Source organism: Saimiri boliviensis, chromosome 2 (assembly GCF_048565385.1).
Source record: "Saimiri boliviensis isolate mSaiBol1 chromosome 2, mSaiBol1.pri, whole genome shotgun sequence".
Taxonomy (NCBI): domain Eukaryota; kingdom Metazoa; phylum Chordata; class Mammalia; order Primates; family Cebidae; genus Saimiri; species Saimiri boliviensis.
In genome coordinates this window covers 68,620,402-68,632,869 of record NC_133450.1, presented here as the reverse complement: position 1 = coordinate 68,632,869, position 12,468 = coordinate 68,620,402, and the positions used below count along the sequence as shown (strand labels likewise).

General features: G+C 44.5%; 2 pseudogenes; one reads left to right on the top strand and one right to left on the bottom strand.

Annotated features, from left to right (window-relative positions):
* Nucleotides 1–584: 584 nt before the first annotated feature.
* Nucleotides 585–1,271, bottom strand: LOC120363985 (RNA-binding motif protein, X chromosome-like; annotated as a pseudogene).
* A 1,443-nt stretch (nt 1,272–2,714) lies between these two features.
* Nucleotides 2,715–3,844, top strand: LOC101052477 (transmembrane protein 92 pseudogene; annotated as a pseudogene).
* The last annotated feature ends 8,624 nt before the right edge of the window (nt 3,845–12,468 follow it).

The following is a 12,468-nucleotide window of genomic DNA, read 5'->3' as shown; positions in this document are numbered from 1 at the left end:
CCACGGAAGGGGGAAGCCCTCTGTCTTGTCTGCCAACCCGATCACGACCACTTGAGGAGAGATCACCTCCGCTGCTTCAGTAACTGTCTCGACTTCCGCCATATCCGTCCCGTGAGCTGCCGTCATCATCACAGCGACGGCTTCCTCCGTAAGATGGCGGGGCCCTCGTGGAGGCGGAGCACTGCGGAGGTACCATGACGCTCACGTGAATCTCTGGAGGAACCTCCACTTGGTTGATCTGAATAGTCACGACCGTCTCCATCTCTATCGCTATAGCTTCTTCTTCTTCTTCTTTTTTTTTTTTTTTTGAGACGGAGTTTCACTCTTGTTACCCAGGCTGGAGTGCAATGGCGCCATCTCGGCTCACCGCAACCTCTGCCTTCTGGGTTCAGGCAATTCTCCTGCCTCAGCCTTCTGAGTAGCTGGGATTACAGGTGTGTGCCACCATGCCCAGCTGATTTTCTGTATTTTTAGTAGAGACGGGGTTTCACCATGTTGACCGGGATGGCCTCGATCTCTTGACCTCGTGATCCACCCGCCTCGGCCTCCCAAAGTGCTGGGATTACAGGCTTGAGCCACCGCGCCCGGCCGCTATTGCTTCTTGATGGATAGTCATCACGTGAACTGGAATGACCTTAATCACGGTAAATATAATCTCGTGGTGCTGGTGCATAATCTCTTGTATCACGAGAAGTTGGGTAATCTCTGCTGGAATCGCTGTCTTTAGTAGAATACCCATCATCTCTTGGGGGCAAATAAACATCTCTACGAGAAGGCAGCGGTTCTCTTCCAGGTGGACCTCCGTAACTATCTCTTCCACTTGATACAGGAGCTCTTCGTCCCATTCCACTGCTGCTGCCAGCTGGTCCTGAAGGTGCAGATCTCTTAGGAGGAGGACCCCCACTTCTTGGTGGTGGTCCTCTTTTTCCTGGGAGTGGTCCCCTGGAAGAACTCATGTTAAAGTTTATGGATTATCCACTGTCATTCATGTGTCCTCTCCGTGAGGGAGGTCCCCTGGTTCCTCCGCTTCCTCCTCTTCCGCCTCTAAGACCTCTTGGAGGGCCTTTACTTCTTGGAGGTGGAGGTGGCCCACGTCTACCACTTTCAAATGGTGATTTGGTGGCTTGTTCCACCTTGATGGCTTTTCCCTCTAATGACTTTCCATTCATGTCTCTGGCTGCATTCTTAGCATCTGCTGGGCTTTCAAAGGTGGCAAAAGCAAATCCTCTTGATTTGTTGGTTGCACGGTCTTTCATCAAGAGTGCTTCTGCTATTCATCCATATTTGCCAAATACTGCTTCAAGAGCTTTCTCGTTTGTTTCCGTATTAAGCCCACCAATGAAGAGCTTTCCTGGGCCATCTGCTTCAACCACTTTTTTTTTTTTTTTTTTTTTTTTTTTTTTTTGCCGGTGAGTCGGAGGGGTGACAGTGGGTTCAAGCTCCAATGAGCTCGCCGAGAGGGGCTTCCTAGCAGCTTAGCACCAAAGGCGGCTGCTGGGTCCGAGGACCGACCTGCGAAGCCGCTAGCACTACTGCTCAAGGAGTGAGACAGACTTTTACTGTGTTAAGCCATTGAGGTTTATGGGTTATTTGCAACCTTAGCTGATGAATTACCTTGATAAATACACATTGTGGGGATAATGCTGTATAAGCTCTTGCTTTGTATAACCTCCTTAAGTATTCATTTTTGCCATTAAGGAAGTTTTATATTCTGTAACTGTTGGTGGATTTCCATAGATCACAACACCATCCGTCAGTGTTGGCCATTTGGTAAACAAAATGTATACTGCAGCATGATTACTTTTGGTAGTATATCAGATTTGTAGGAAACAATGGTTTCTTTTGTATTCAAAAGTGAAGATATTCTGGCTCATAAGGTGACAAACTCCCTTTTCAGAAACCTCACTGTGTGAACAACTGTGGAGTCTTCCAGTGCTTCCACTGCAGCAAATCAGCATTAGCATTGTGACAGAAGTGTAATCTTCACCCTCCGCTGCACTGTACTCTCCTCACTTCCATGTGAGGGGAGCACTAAGACCACTGTGATCTGATACTATAAAATTATCAACTGTTTCCAGCCATCACTGTAGATATATAATTTTTCTGCTTTTTGATATTTAAGATTATACAGCAGGAAATATTAAGACCATGCTTATTTTGCTTGTGAATAGTATGATTTTCCAAAATCCCCAAATCACACTACAGTTATTTTGAGTCTTCAAATCCACTCCCATTCCCACTCTTTTCCCTGTGTTGACATACTCTATTTTAGAAGCAGAACTCAAGTTTTAGAAAAGGCACTGGCAATTTGGAATGTGAAAGAATGTGGCTGATTCTACCTTGGCTATTCTTAGCTGAGTGAGGCAAACCCAGCATGGGTAGGCACCCTGGAAGTAGACAAAATAAATCTGAGTGTGTCAGTTTGTCTCTCGTACTGTTTTCTACATGTCTTCCTTGATGAAAATGGAGGAAATTGACCGGATTTTTTGTTTGTTTGTTTTTGAGACAGGGTCTTGCTCTGTCATCTAGGCTGGAGTGCAATGCCATGATCTTGGCTCACTGCATCCTTGACCTGTAGGGCTCAGGTGACCCTCCTGTCTCAGCCTCCTGAGTAGCTGGGACCACAGACACATGACAGCATGCCCAGTTAATTTTTTGTCTTTTGTAGAGAAGGGGGTCTCCCTACGTCACCCAGGCTGAGACTTAAAAAAATAAAATCTCTTGCTGGGCACAGTGGCTCACGCCTGTAATTCCAGCACTTTGGGAGGCCAAGGCGGGCAGCTCACTTGAGGTCAGGAGTTCAAGACCAGCCAGGCCAACATGGTGAAACCCTGTCTCTACTAAAAATGAAAATTAGCCAGGCCTGGTAGTGTGCACTTGTAATCCCAACCACTAGTTAGAAGGCAGGAGAATGACTTGAACCGGGGAGGCAAGAGGTTGCAGTGAGCCGTGATCATGCCACTGTACTCCAGCCTGCATGACAGAGTGAGACGCCATCTCAAAAAAAAAAAAAAAAAAAAATCTCCGGAGGCCCCAGCCTCATGCCCACCTTGCTGCTCAGCCTGCTTGCTGGCCCCCAGAAGGTTGCAGCCAAATGTGGTCTCTCCTTTGCCTGCCCCAAAGGATTCAGATATTGTGGTGATAGCTGCTGCCAGGAGAACGAGTTTTTCCCCAGCACCTTGAGGATCCTCATCATCTTCTTGGTCATCCTGCCCCTCTTGTGCATCTGTGATCTGGCTAAGCACTTCTGTCACAACTGCAGAGAGCTGGAGCCAGATGCACTGATGCATTGCCGGGGACCCCCGGAACTGCCCTTCATCATCCCCCCAGAGAGGGTCAGAGCATACCTCTCTGCACCCCCAAACTCCTACAGTGAGGTGATTCTGAAGCCCGTCCTGGGCGCAACTCCCACAGAGCTACCCTCTCTCTCTCTACAGCTTCAGTCCTGAAGAATATACTGGGGATCAGAGGGATATTGACAACTCGGCCTTCTGAGTCACCTCCTGCTTGGAATCTTGCCATCTGCAGCCTCCTTCCCAGTGCCTCCTGAGACTACCGGCACCCCAGGAATATCCCTGCCCATCCTGCCATGTCTCTGTTCATTCTTGGATTCAACTTATTGTTTTTCTGCCTTTGTTCCCACCCCAGCTGCCTCTCTTGTCCTGAGTGTTAGGCTGGAGTGACAGTATCTTCCCACCACCAACCCAAGAAAGAGGCTGCCAGAAGGAAAATGCCAACCATTGGAGGTGTCCAACAGCACAATGGGGTACTCTGAGGGTATTAAGAGCCCCATTTCTGGAGGTATGCAAATCTCAATTGGACAGCCAGCTCTGAGATTTTATCAGGTCCCTTTTTTTTTTTTTTTTTGAGACGGAGTTTCGCTCTTGTTATCCAGGCTGGAGTGTAATGGGGCTATCTCGTCTCACCACAACCTCCGCCTCCTGGGTTCAGGCAATTCTCCTGCCTCAGTCTCCTGAGTAGCTGGGACTACAGGTGTGCACCACCATGCCCAGCTAATTTTTGTATTTTTTAGTAGAGACTGGGTTTCACCATGTTGACCAGGATGGTCTCCATCTCTTGACTTCGTGATCCACCCGCCTCGGCCTCCCAAAGTGCTGGATTATAGGTGTGACCCACCGCGCCTGGCCTATCAGCGCACTTTTATACCTGTGGGAAATTGGACTGGATGAGCTCTGAGCCAGCTTCCAATCTTACCTGAAAAGAGAATTCATTTTACCCGTTCCCAACACATGATAAACACATGTCCTCACGGAAAAAAAAAAATCTCTAATCTATGGGAGGTATTTTATAAACTGGCCAGGTGTGGTGGCTCATGCTTATAATCCCAGCACTTTAGGAGACCAAGGTGGGCAGATCACAAAGTCAGGAGTTCGAGACCAGCCTAACCAACATGATGAAACCCCATCTCTACTAAAAACACAAAAAATTAGCTGGGTGTGGTGGCATGTACCTGTAATCCCAGCTACTTGGGAGGCTGAGGCAGGGGAATCGCTTCAACCCTGGAGGCAGAGGTTGCAGTCAGCTGAGATTGTGCCACTGCCCTCCAGCCTGGTGAAAGAGTGGGATTCTGTCTCCAAAAAAAAAAAAAAAAAAAAAAAAAGTACTATTGGATAGCACTATTCTACACAAAATGCTTGTAAATATTAGTTATTATTTAGAACTATGCTGTCTAATATGTAACTATTGGTTACCTGTAGCCATTAAACACCTGAAATGTGGCTATTCTGAATTTAGAGATGCTGCCAGTATAAAATACATTAGATTTCAAAGGCATAGCATGAGAAAATGAAACTATGTAAAACATTTTAATTTTTTTTTTGAGATGGAGTCACACTGTGTTGCTTGGGCTGAAGTGCAGTGGCACGATTTTGGTTCACCACAACCTCCAGCTCCCAAGTTCAAGTTATTCTCCTGCCTCAGCCTCCTGAGCAGCTGGGATTACAGGCGTATGCCACCATGCCCCGCTAATTTTTACATTTTTAGTAGAGATGGGGTTTCACTATGTTGGCAAGGCTGGTCTCAAACTCCTGACCTTGTGATCTACCTACCTCGGCCTCCCAAAGTGCTGGGATTACAGGCATGAGCCACTGTGCCCAGCCTTTAATAATTTTTATATTGATCCTCATAGTAGGTAGAATAATGGCCCACTGAAGATCACCATGTACACATCTTGAGAACCTGTGAATACATATGTTTTATATGTTACATGGCAAAGGGGAATCAAGACTGCAAATGAACACACTTTTAAATTTATATGTAGGGAGGGAATTTGTCATTCTTCTCGGCTCACCGCAACCTCCGCCTCCTGGGTTCAGGCAATTCTCCTGCCTCAGCCTCCTGAGTAGCTGGGATTACAGGCATGCGCCACCATGCCCAGCTAATTTTTTGTATTTTTAGTAGAGACGGGGTTTCACTATGTTGACCGGGATGGTCTCGATCTCTTGACCTTGTGATCCACCCGCCTTGGCCTCCCAAAGTGCTGGGATTACAGGCTTGAGCCACCGCGCCTGGCCGGGAATTTGTCATTCTTAAACAAACTACAATAATCACAATGTTCAGATAATTCCACAAACTCCTAATGTAGTGTGGCTTGTAAAGAGGAATTTCTAGTCTCTCACCACATTGTAGGAGATGAAGAAACTAAATATAAACCCTCAGGACCCAGGAAGAAATCATAACTTGTGATGTACAGTCAACTTTTCAGATTGACTGGCCAGGATGATATCATGGCATAGATCTCAACTAGCAATCTTGCCCCATGGAAGTTTTGTAAGTCAGTAAAAATTGCCTTGGATCCTGATGATTTAATATAAAGTAAAGTATTACTTGGTGGAGGAAACATATACTTAAGAAGGTTGTTTTGTGATAGCTTGTTGTAATGAAAAATATAGGCTCATACACATAAATGTATGAGCCAATAGTGTTTGAAAATATTTTGAGCCTTGAGGATATGTAAAATAAATTCTTAGGTAATAGGAATAAAAATGCTGAGGCATTTGTTATGAGATTGCCTTTTATGCAACTCTTGTGAGATAAAGTTGTTCCTTGTGAGTCTAAAAGGATGAATGTATTTGGTAGTATAATCATAATGGGTTTAGTGGAGTACATTTTTGTTGGTGGTCAAAGCCTTGGAAAGCACCTCCTCAAATGATTTGTTGTTATCATCAGTAGTATCTTGTTAATCAGTAAGAGTTTGATGAATTAAAATGATATCATACAATCTGAGACAAAAAAGAATTTAAACTGAGAAGTATTGTGTGTTATTGCAACATAAGAAAGGAGATGATAAAGTTTATTACCTCATTTAGAAATCATGTCATATGCTTATTTTTGAAGTTAGTCAGAGTGTACGTTTTGTTGTTTTTAAAACTAGGTAGGCCGTGTCTACTGGGTCATTGAGTGTTATTCTCTAGACATAGGCTTAGTGGAAGATTTTTTTTTTTTTTTTTTTTTTTTTCTGAGACAGAGTCTTGTTTTATCGTCAGGCACCAGACCAGAGTGCAGTGGCGTGATCTCGGTATACTGCAACCTCCACCTCCGGGTCCAAGCAATTCTACTGCCTCAGCCTCCCAAGTAGCTGGGACTACAGGTGTGCACCAATATGCTCAGCTGATTTTTGTATTTTTTAGTAGAGAAGGGGTTTCACCATATTGGCCAGGATGGTTTCAATCTCTTGACCTCGTGATCCACCCGCCTCGGCCTCCCAAAGTGCTGGGATTACAGGCGTGAGCCACCGCACTGGCCTAGTGGAAGTTATTAATAACTGTGAGAGCTTGCATAAGGGCACCACCTCCTGAATCCACTCCATCTCCCTTCTCATCTGCTCCATGAAGCCACCTGGGGAGGCGAGGCCAGTATTCACAGTCCAGAGCCCTGCCGTACCCTCCCACCTCATTCAGCCCTCACTGGAGGCTGCAGAGACTGAGGCTTCTGTTGTTCCTCCCTTCCTCACCTTCCTGCTGTTCTTCTCTTCCCTACCCACTGCCTGTCTCTGCCACCACTTCATTAAGACAAGCCTTGGCCGGGCGCGGTGGCTCAAGCCTGTAATCCCAGCACTTTGGGAGTCCAAGGCGGGTGGATCACGAGGTCAAGAGATCGAGACCATCCTGGTCAACATGGTGAAACCCCGTCTCTACTAGAAATACAAAAAATTAGCTGGGCATGGTGGTGCATGCCTGTAATCCCAGCTACTCAGGAGGCTGAGGCAGGAGAATTGCCTGAACCCAGGAAGCGGAGGTTGCGGTGAGCCGAGATCGCGCCATCGCACTCCAGCCTGGGTAACAAGAACGAAACTCCGTCTCAAAAAAAAAAAAAAGACAAGCCTAGGTGGAGGACAGTTATGAAAAGCAGGCAAAGTTACTGGCAATGTATTAGGACCAGAATGAGTCATGGAAATTATTTTCGCGACAAACAGTATTTCAAAAAGTAGTTACTTTGTTTTTAAATATATTTTATTACATTTTATGCTTCTAATAATTTTTTTTTAGTTTGCATTTTTTTGTTCCCTCAATGTCTAATTCATGTGATTGATCTGACTTTTTACTAACGACAAAAAGCCACTAAGATACATCTATTTAAGTTTTCTCACTTTTGAACTGGTGAAAAGGCTCAAAGTTAACCTTTATTGGAGCATTATCTTGCAGAGATGAAGAAAACAAGATATATTCATTTTGCTTTCAATGATCTTATATATTAAGTTTCTATTCTGCTAAAGGATTAATAAGCCTCAGGAAGAATATCAGCAAAGTAAGAGTTCTCCACATAATTCACATAAGTTTTCAACTTAAATGTTAACTTTAAAATGGCTTTGGGCCAGCCATGGTGGCTCACATCTGCAATCCCAGCACTTTGGGAGGCTGAGGTAAGTGGATCACTTGAGGTTAGGAACTCGAGACCAGCCTGGCCGACATGGTGAAACCCCATCTCTACTAAAAATACAAAAATTAGCCAGGTGTGGTGGTGTACCCTTGTAATCCCAGCTATTTGGGAGGCTGAGGCGGCAGGGTTGCTTAAACCCGGGAAGTGGAGGCTGCAGATTACACCATTGCATTCTAGCCTGGGTGACAGAGTACTCTGTCTCAAAAAAAAAAAAAAAAAAAGAAAGAAAAAGAAAAAAAATTAAGTGAAATGACTTTGAGGCCGGGCGAGGTGGCTCATACCTGTAATCCCAGCACTTTGGGAGGTTGAGGTGGGCCAATTGCCTGAGGTCAGGAGTTTGAGACCAGCCTGGCCAACATGGTAAAACCCCATCTCTACTAAAATACAAAAATTTAGCTGGGCGCATTGGTATCTGCCTGTAGTCTCAGCTACTTGGGAGGCTGAGGCAAGGGCATTGCTTGAACCCAGGAGGCAGAGGTTGCAGTGAGCTGAGATTGTGCCACCGTACTCCACCTGGGCTACAGAGTGAGACTCTGTCTCCAAAAAGACTTTGAACTGTTCTGTATGGTATAGTGGTAGTGGTTGCATGACTATACTCAAAACCCCTAGAACTGTATACTTTTACCACAAAGAGTTAATTTTACTGTATGCAAATATAAAAAAAAATCAACCAGCCGGGCGCGGTGGCTCAAGCCTGTAATCCCAGCACTTTGGGAGGCTGAGGCGGGTGGATCACGAGGTCGAGAGATCGAGGCCATCCTGGTCAACATGGTGAAACCCCGTCTCTACTAAAAATACAAAAAACATTAGCTGGGCATGGTGGCACATGCCTGTAATCCCAGCTGCTCAGGAGGCTGAGGCAGGAGAATTGCTTGAACCCAGGAGGCCGAGGTTGCGGTGAGCCAAGATCGCGCCATTGCACTCCAGCCTGGGTAACAAGAGCGAAACTCTGTCTCAAAAAAAAAAAAAAAAAAAAAAAAAATCAACCAGAATGGCAGGAGGACCCCAAGATGGAATGTACTTTGAAGCTACAAGAGGCTAAGTAGTTTGCCAAGATTTAGCATGACTTCATTGGCAGAGGGGTTTTTTATTTCTTTGTCCCAGGGAAATCTGAAGAAGTGGGGAGAGAGAGAAAAAAAAAAAAAGAAGGAAAATAATAGTATCAGATCAAGGGTTTTTTAGGTTTTTTTTTGAGACAGAGTCTCACTCTTATCACCATGGCTGGAGTGCAGCAGTGCAATCAGGACTCACTGCAACCTCTACCTCCCAGACTCGAGCGATCCTTCCATCTCCGACTCCTGAGTAGCTGGGACCACAGGTAGGTGTCACCAGGCCTGGCTGTTATTTATTTTTATTTTTTGTAGAGACAGGTTATTGCTATGTTGCTTAGGCTGGTTTTGAACTCCGGCCTCAAGCATTCCTCCTGCCTCCCCAAGTGCTGGGATTACAGGCATTAGCCACTGCACCTGGCTTTCAAGGTATTTTTATTTTATACGTCTTTGAAAAAAGTGGATAAAATAAGTAACAATCATAAATAACTTATCTATTCATTTCCATTGTAGAAATTTAATGCTATACATGCTTTTAAAAATCTAATTATTTGGGGGAGGCATAAATATTAAATTACTGACTTTTTTGTGAGTAAATTCATTTTTTTCTTATTTATTTATTTATTTATTTATTTATTTATTTATTTTCAGACAGAGTTTTGCTCTTGTTTCCCAAGCTGGAGTGCCACGGTGCAGTCTCGGCTCAGGGCAACCTCTGTCTCTCAGGTTCAAGTGATTCTCTTGCCTCAGCCTCCATAGTAGCTGGGATTACAAGCATGTGCCACCATGCCTGACTAATTGTGTAGTTTTAGTAGAGACAGGGTTTCTCCACATTGATCAGGCTGGTCTCTTACTCCCGACCTCAGGTGATCTGCCCACCTTGGCCTCCCAAAGTGCTGGGATTACAGGTGTGAGCCACTGTGCATGGCCTAATTTTTTTCATAAAGAAAGTTGGGGCCGGGCGCGGTGGCTCACGCCTGTAATCTCAGCACTTTGGGAGGCCAAGGCGGGTGGATCACGAGGTCAAGAGATCGAGACCATCCTGGTCAACATGGTGAAACCCTGTCTCTACTCAAAATACAAAAACTAGCTGGGCATGGTGGCGCGTGCCTGTAATCCCAGCTACTCAGGAGGCTGAGGCAGGAGAATTGCCTGAACCCAGGAGGCGGAGGTTGCGGTGAGCCGAGATCGTGCCATTGCACTCCAGCCTGGGTAACAAGAGTGAAACTCTGTCTCAAAAAAAAAAAGAAAGTTGGGGGCAGGAGGTATCTAGTACTATGGACACCAAAAAGGCAAGAGAGAGGCAAGGGTACATAAATGGGAAAGGGATGGCTACAGGGAATGAAGGAGGATGATTCTGGAAAGAATGGTGTAAGAGTATCTTAAATTGGCCCATCTGAGTTCTTTTTTTTTCTTTTTTGGTTTCCCTCTTGTTATCCAGGCTGGAGTGCAATGGCATGATCTTGGCTTACTACAACCTCTGCCTCCTAAGTTCAAGTGATTCCCTTGCCTCAGTTTCCAAAATAGCTGGAATTACAGGCAGGCACTGCCACGCCTGACTAATTGTATTTTTAGTAGAGATGGGGTTTTGCCATGTTGGCCAAGCTGTGCTCAAGTGATCTGCACTTTTTGGCCTCCCAAAGTGCTGGGATTAAAGGCGTGAGCCACTGGTCAAGCCCATCTGAGTTCTTTACAGACATCTAGGCTCTTGATGATTGGAAATTAGTAGCAATATTAAATATTTCTAGGCTGTTGCTCATGAACCTATTCATATACGGGACCTTGTCCAAATCCTTGAAGTATTTGGGAATCCAAAGGCTTTTCACAGCTTTGCATCCTGGATATTTGGACTTTTACTGCTACTACCAATATCAATCCAGTGACAAAGATGGATATGGGAAAAGCTAGATCTGATTGAAAAAAATTAATCAAAAGGAATAATTGAATTTTTTTGAAATGTGAGAGAGAGCAGTTGAGCTACACAACTGAGTGCAGAATTTCATTTAGTCATGAGGAATGGCTTCTTGAAAAGGAATCACTTCATTTATTCATTCATGCATATATTTATTCATTAAAAAGTTATTGAGTAATATATTTATCAAGTAATTTAACCTAAGAACCTAAGACACCTAAAGACTAAGTAGGAGTTAGCAAAGAAAAAAAAAAAAAAACCATTGTATGATAAAACACAAATCATATTACACTCTTCCTTAAAACTTCCTGTGACTTCCCATTGTACTTAGAATACAACTCATACTCCACAATTACACAGCTAAAAGTCCCTGAATGATTGGGTTTCTTCTGTCTGTGCCTCTTGTTTCATCTCCTATTACTCTTCACTTGCCTTGATGCTTCTTGAATATATAGGTCAAGTTCATTTTTACCTTAAGGCCATGCTTGCTTTCTTTTTTTCAGAGACAGAATCTTGCTCTGTCGCCCGCACTGGAGTGCAGTAGAGTGATGTCAGTTCACTGCAACGTCTGCCTCCAAATTCAAGTGATTCTCCTGCCTTAGCCTCTTGAGTAGCTGTGACTACAAGTGCATGCTTCATGCCCAGCTAATTCTCTCTCTCTCTCTCTCTCTCTCTCTCTCTGTGTGTGTGTGTGTGTGTGTGTGTGTGTGTGTGTGTAGAGATGGGGTTTCACCATGCTGGCTGGCAAAGCTGGTCTCAAACTCCTGACTTTAGGTGAGCTGCCTGCCTCAGCCTCCCAAAAGTGTTGGGATTACAGGGGTGAGCCACCATGCCTGGCCAAAGTCATTTTTCTAACATACTGTCATACATTTGCATGCCTTCTTTATTTTTTCTTTAGATCTGGGGTAATGAAGCTTCAGACAATGAAGTATAACCTCCTTATTAATTCTTTCCTTTGCACAGTAATTCTGTCTCCCCACTCCCCCATCTTAAGTCAAACGTCAGTCCAGTGATGGCTTCCCAGACAACCTTATCTAAATAGACATTTTTCTCCATAGTAACTTATCACTACCTGAAGTTATCTTGTTTACTTGTTCTTGTCTGTCTCCCTTCGTAAGCATGCAAGGTTCATGAGAGCTGGAACTTTGTCCTGTTCATTTCTATATCTCCAGTCCCTAGAAGAATGCCTCATACATCATGGGCGTTCAACAAATAATGCCTATCCTGGAAGGTGAGATTTGTATGTGAAATATTAAGCTCACTTGTTCAAAGTTGGTGCTCAACAAACATTAATTTTCTTTCCTGCCTATTGATGAGACTAATCAATTTGGTTCCCTGATCAGCAAATAGTCATACACATGTCTTGGATGTAAAGAATGCTGCATACTATTATTCTGAAACAACCTGTAAAGTAATAATGACAATGTGTGGGAGTATTCTCTTTTTGCTCCTCCTAATCCACTCTTCATTCTGCCACTCTGCTCTGTGTCCCTGGAACACAGACTTTTAGGACTGCTTTGATGGGTTCCCTTGTTTGCTGACACTTGGATGGGTTTGGTAAGTGGGAGGCTCCATCAGGAGATCAGAAGGTAGGAGCAGGGTGAGGTT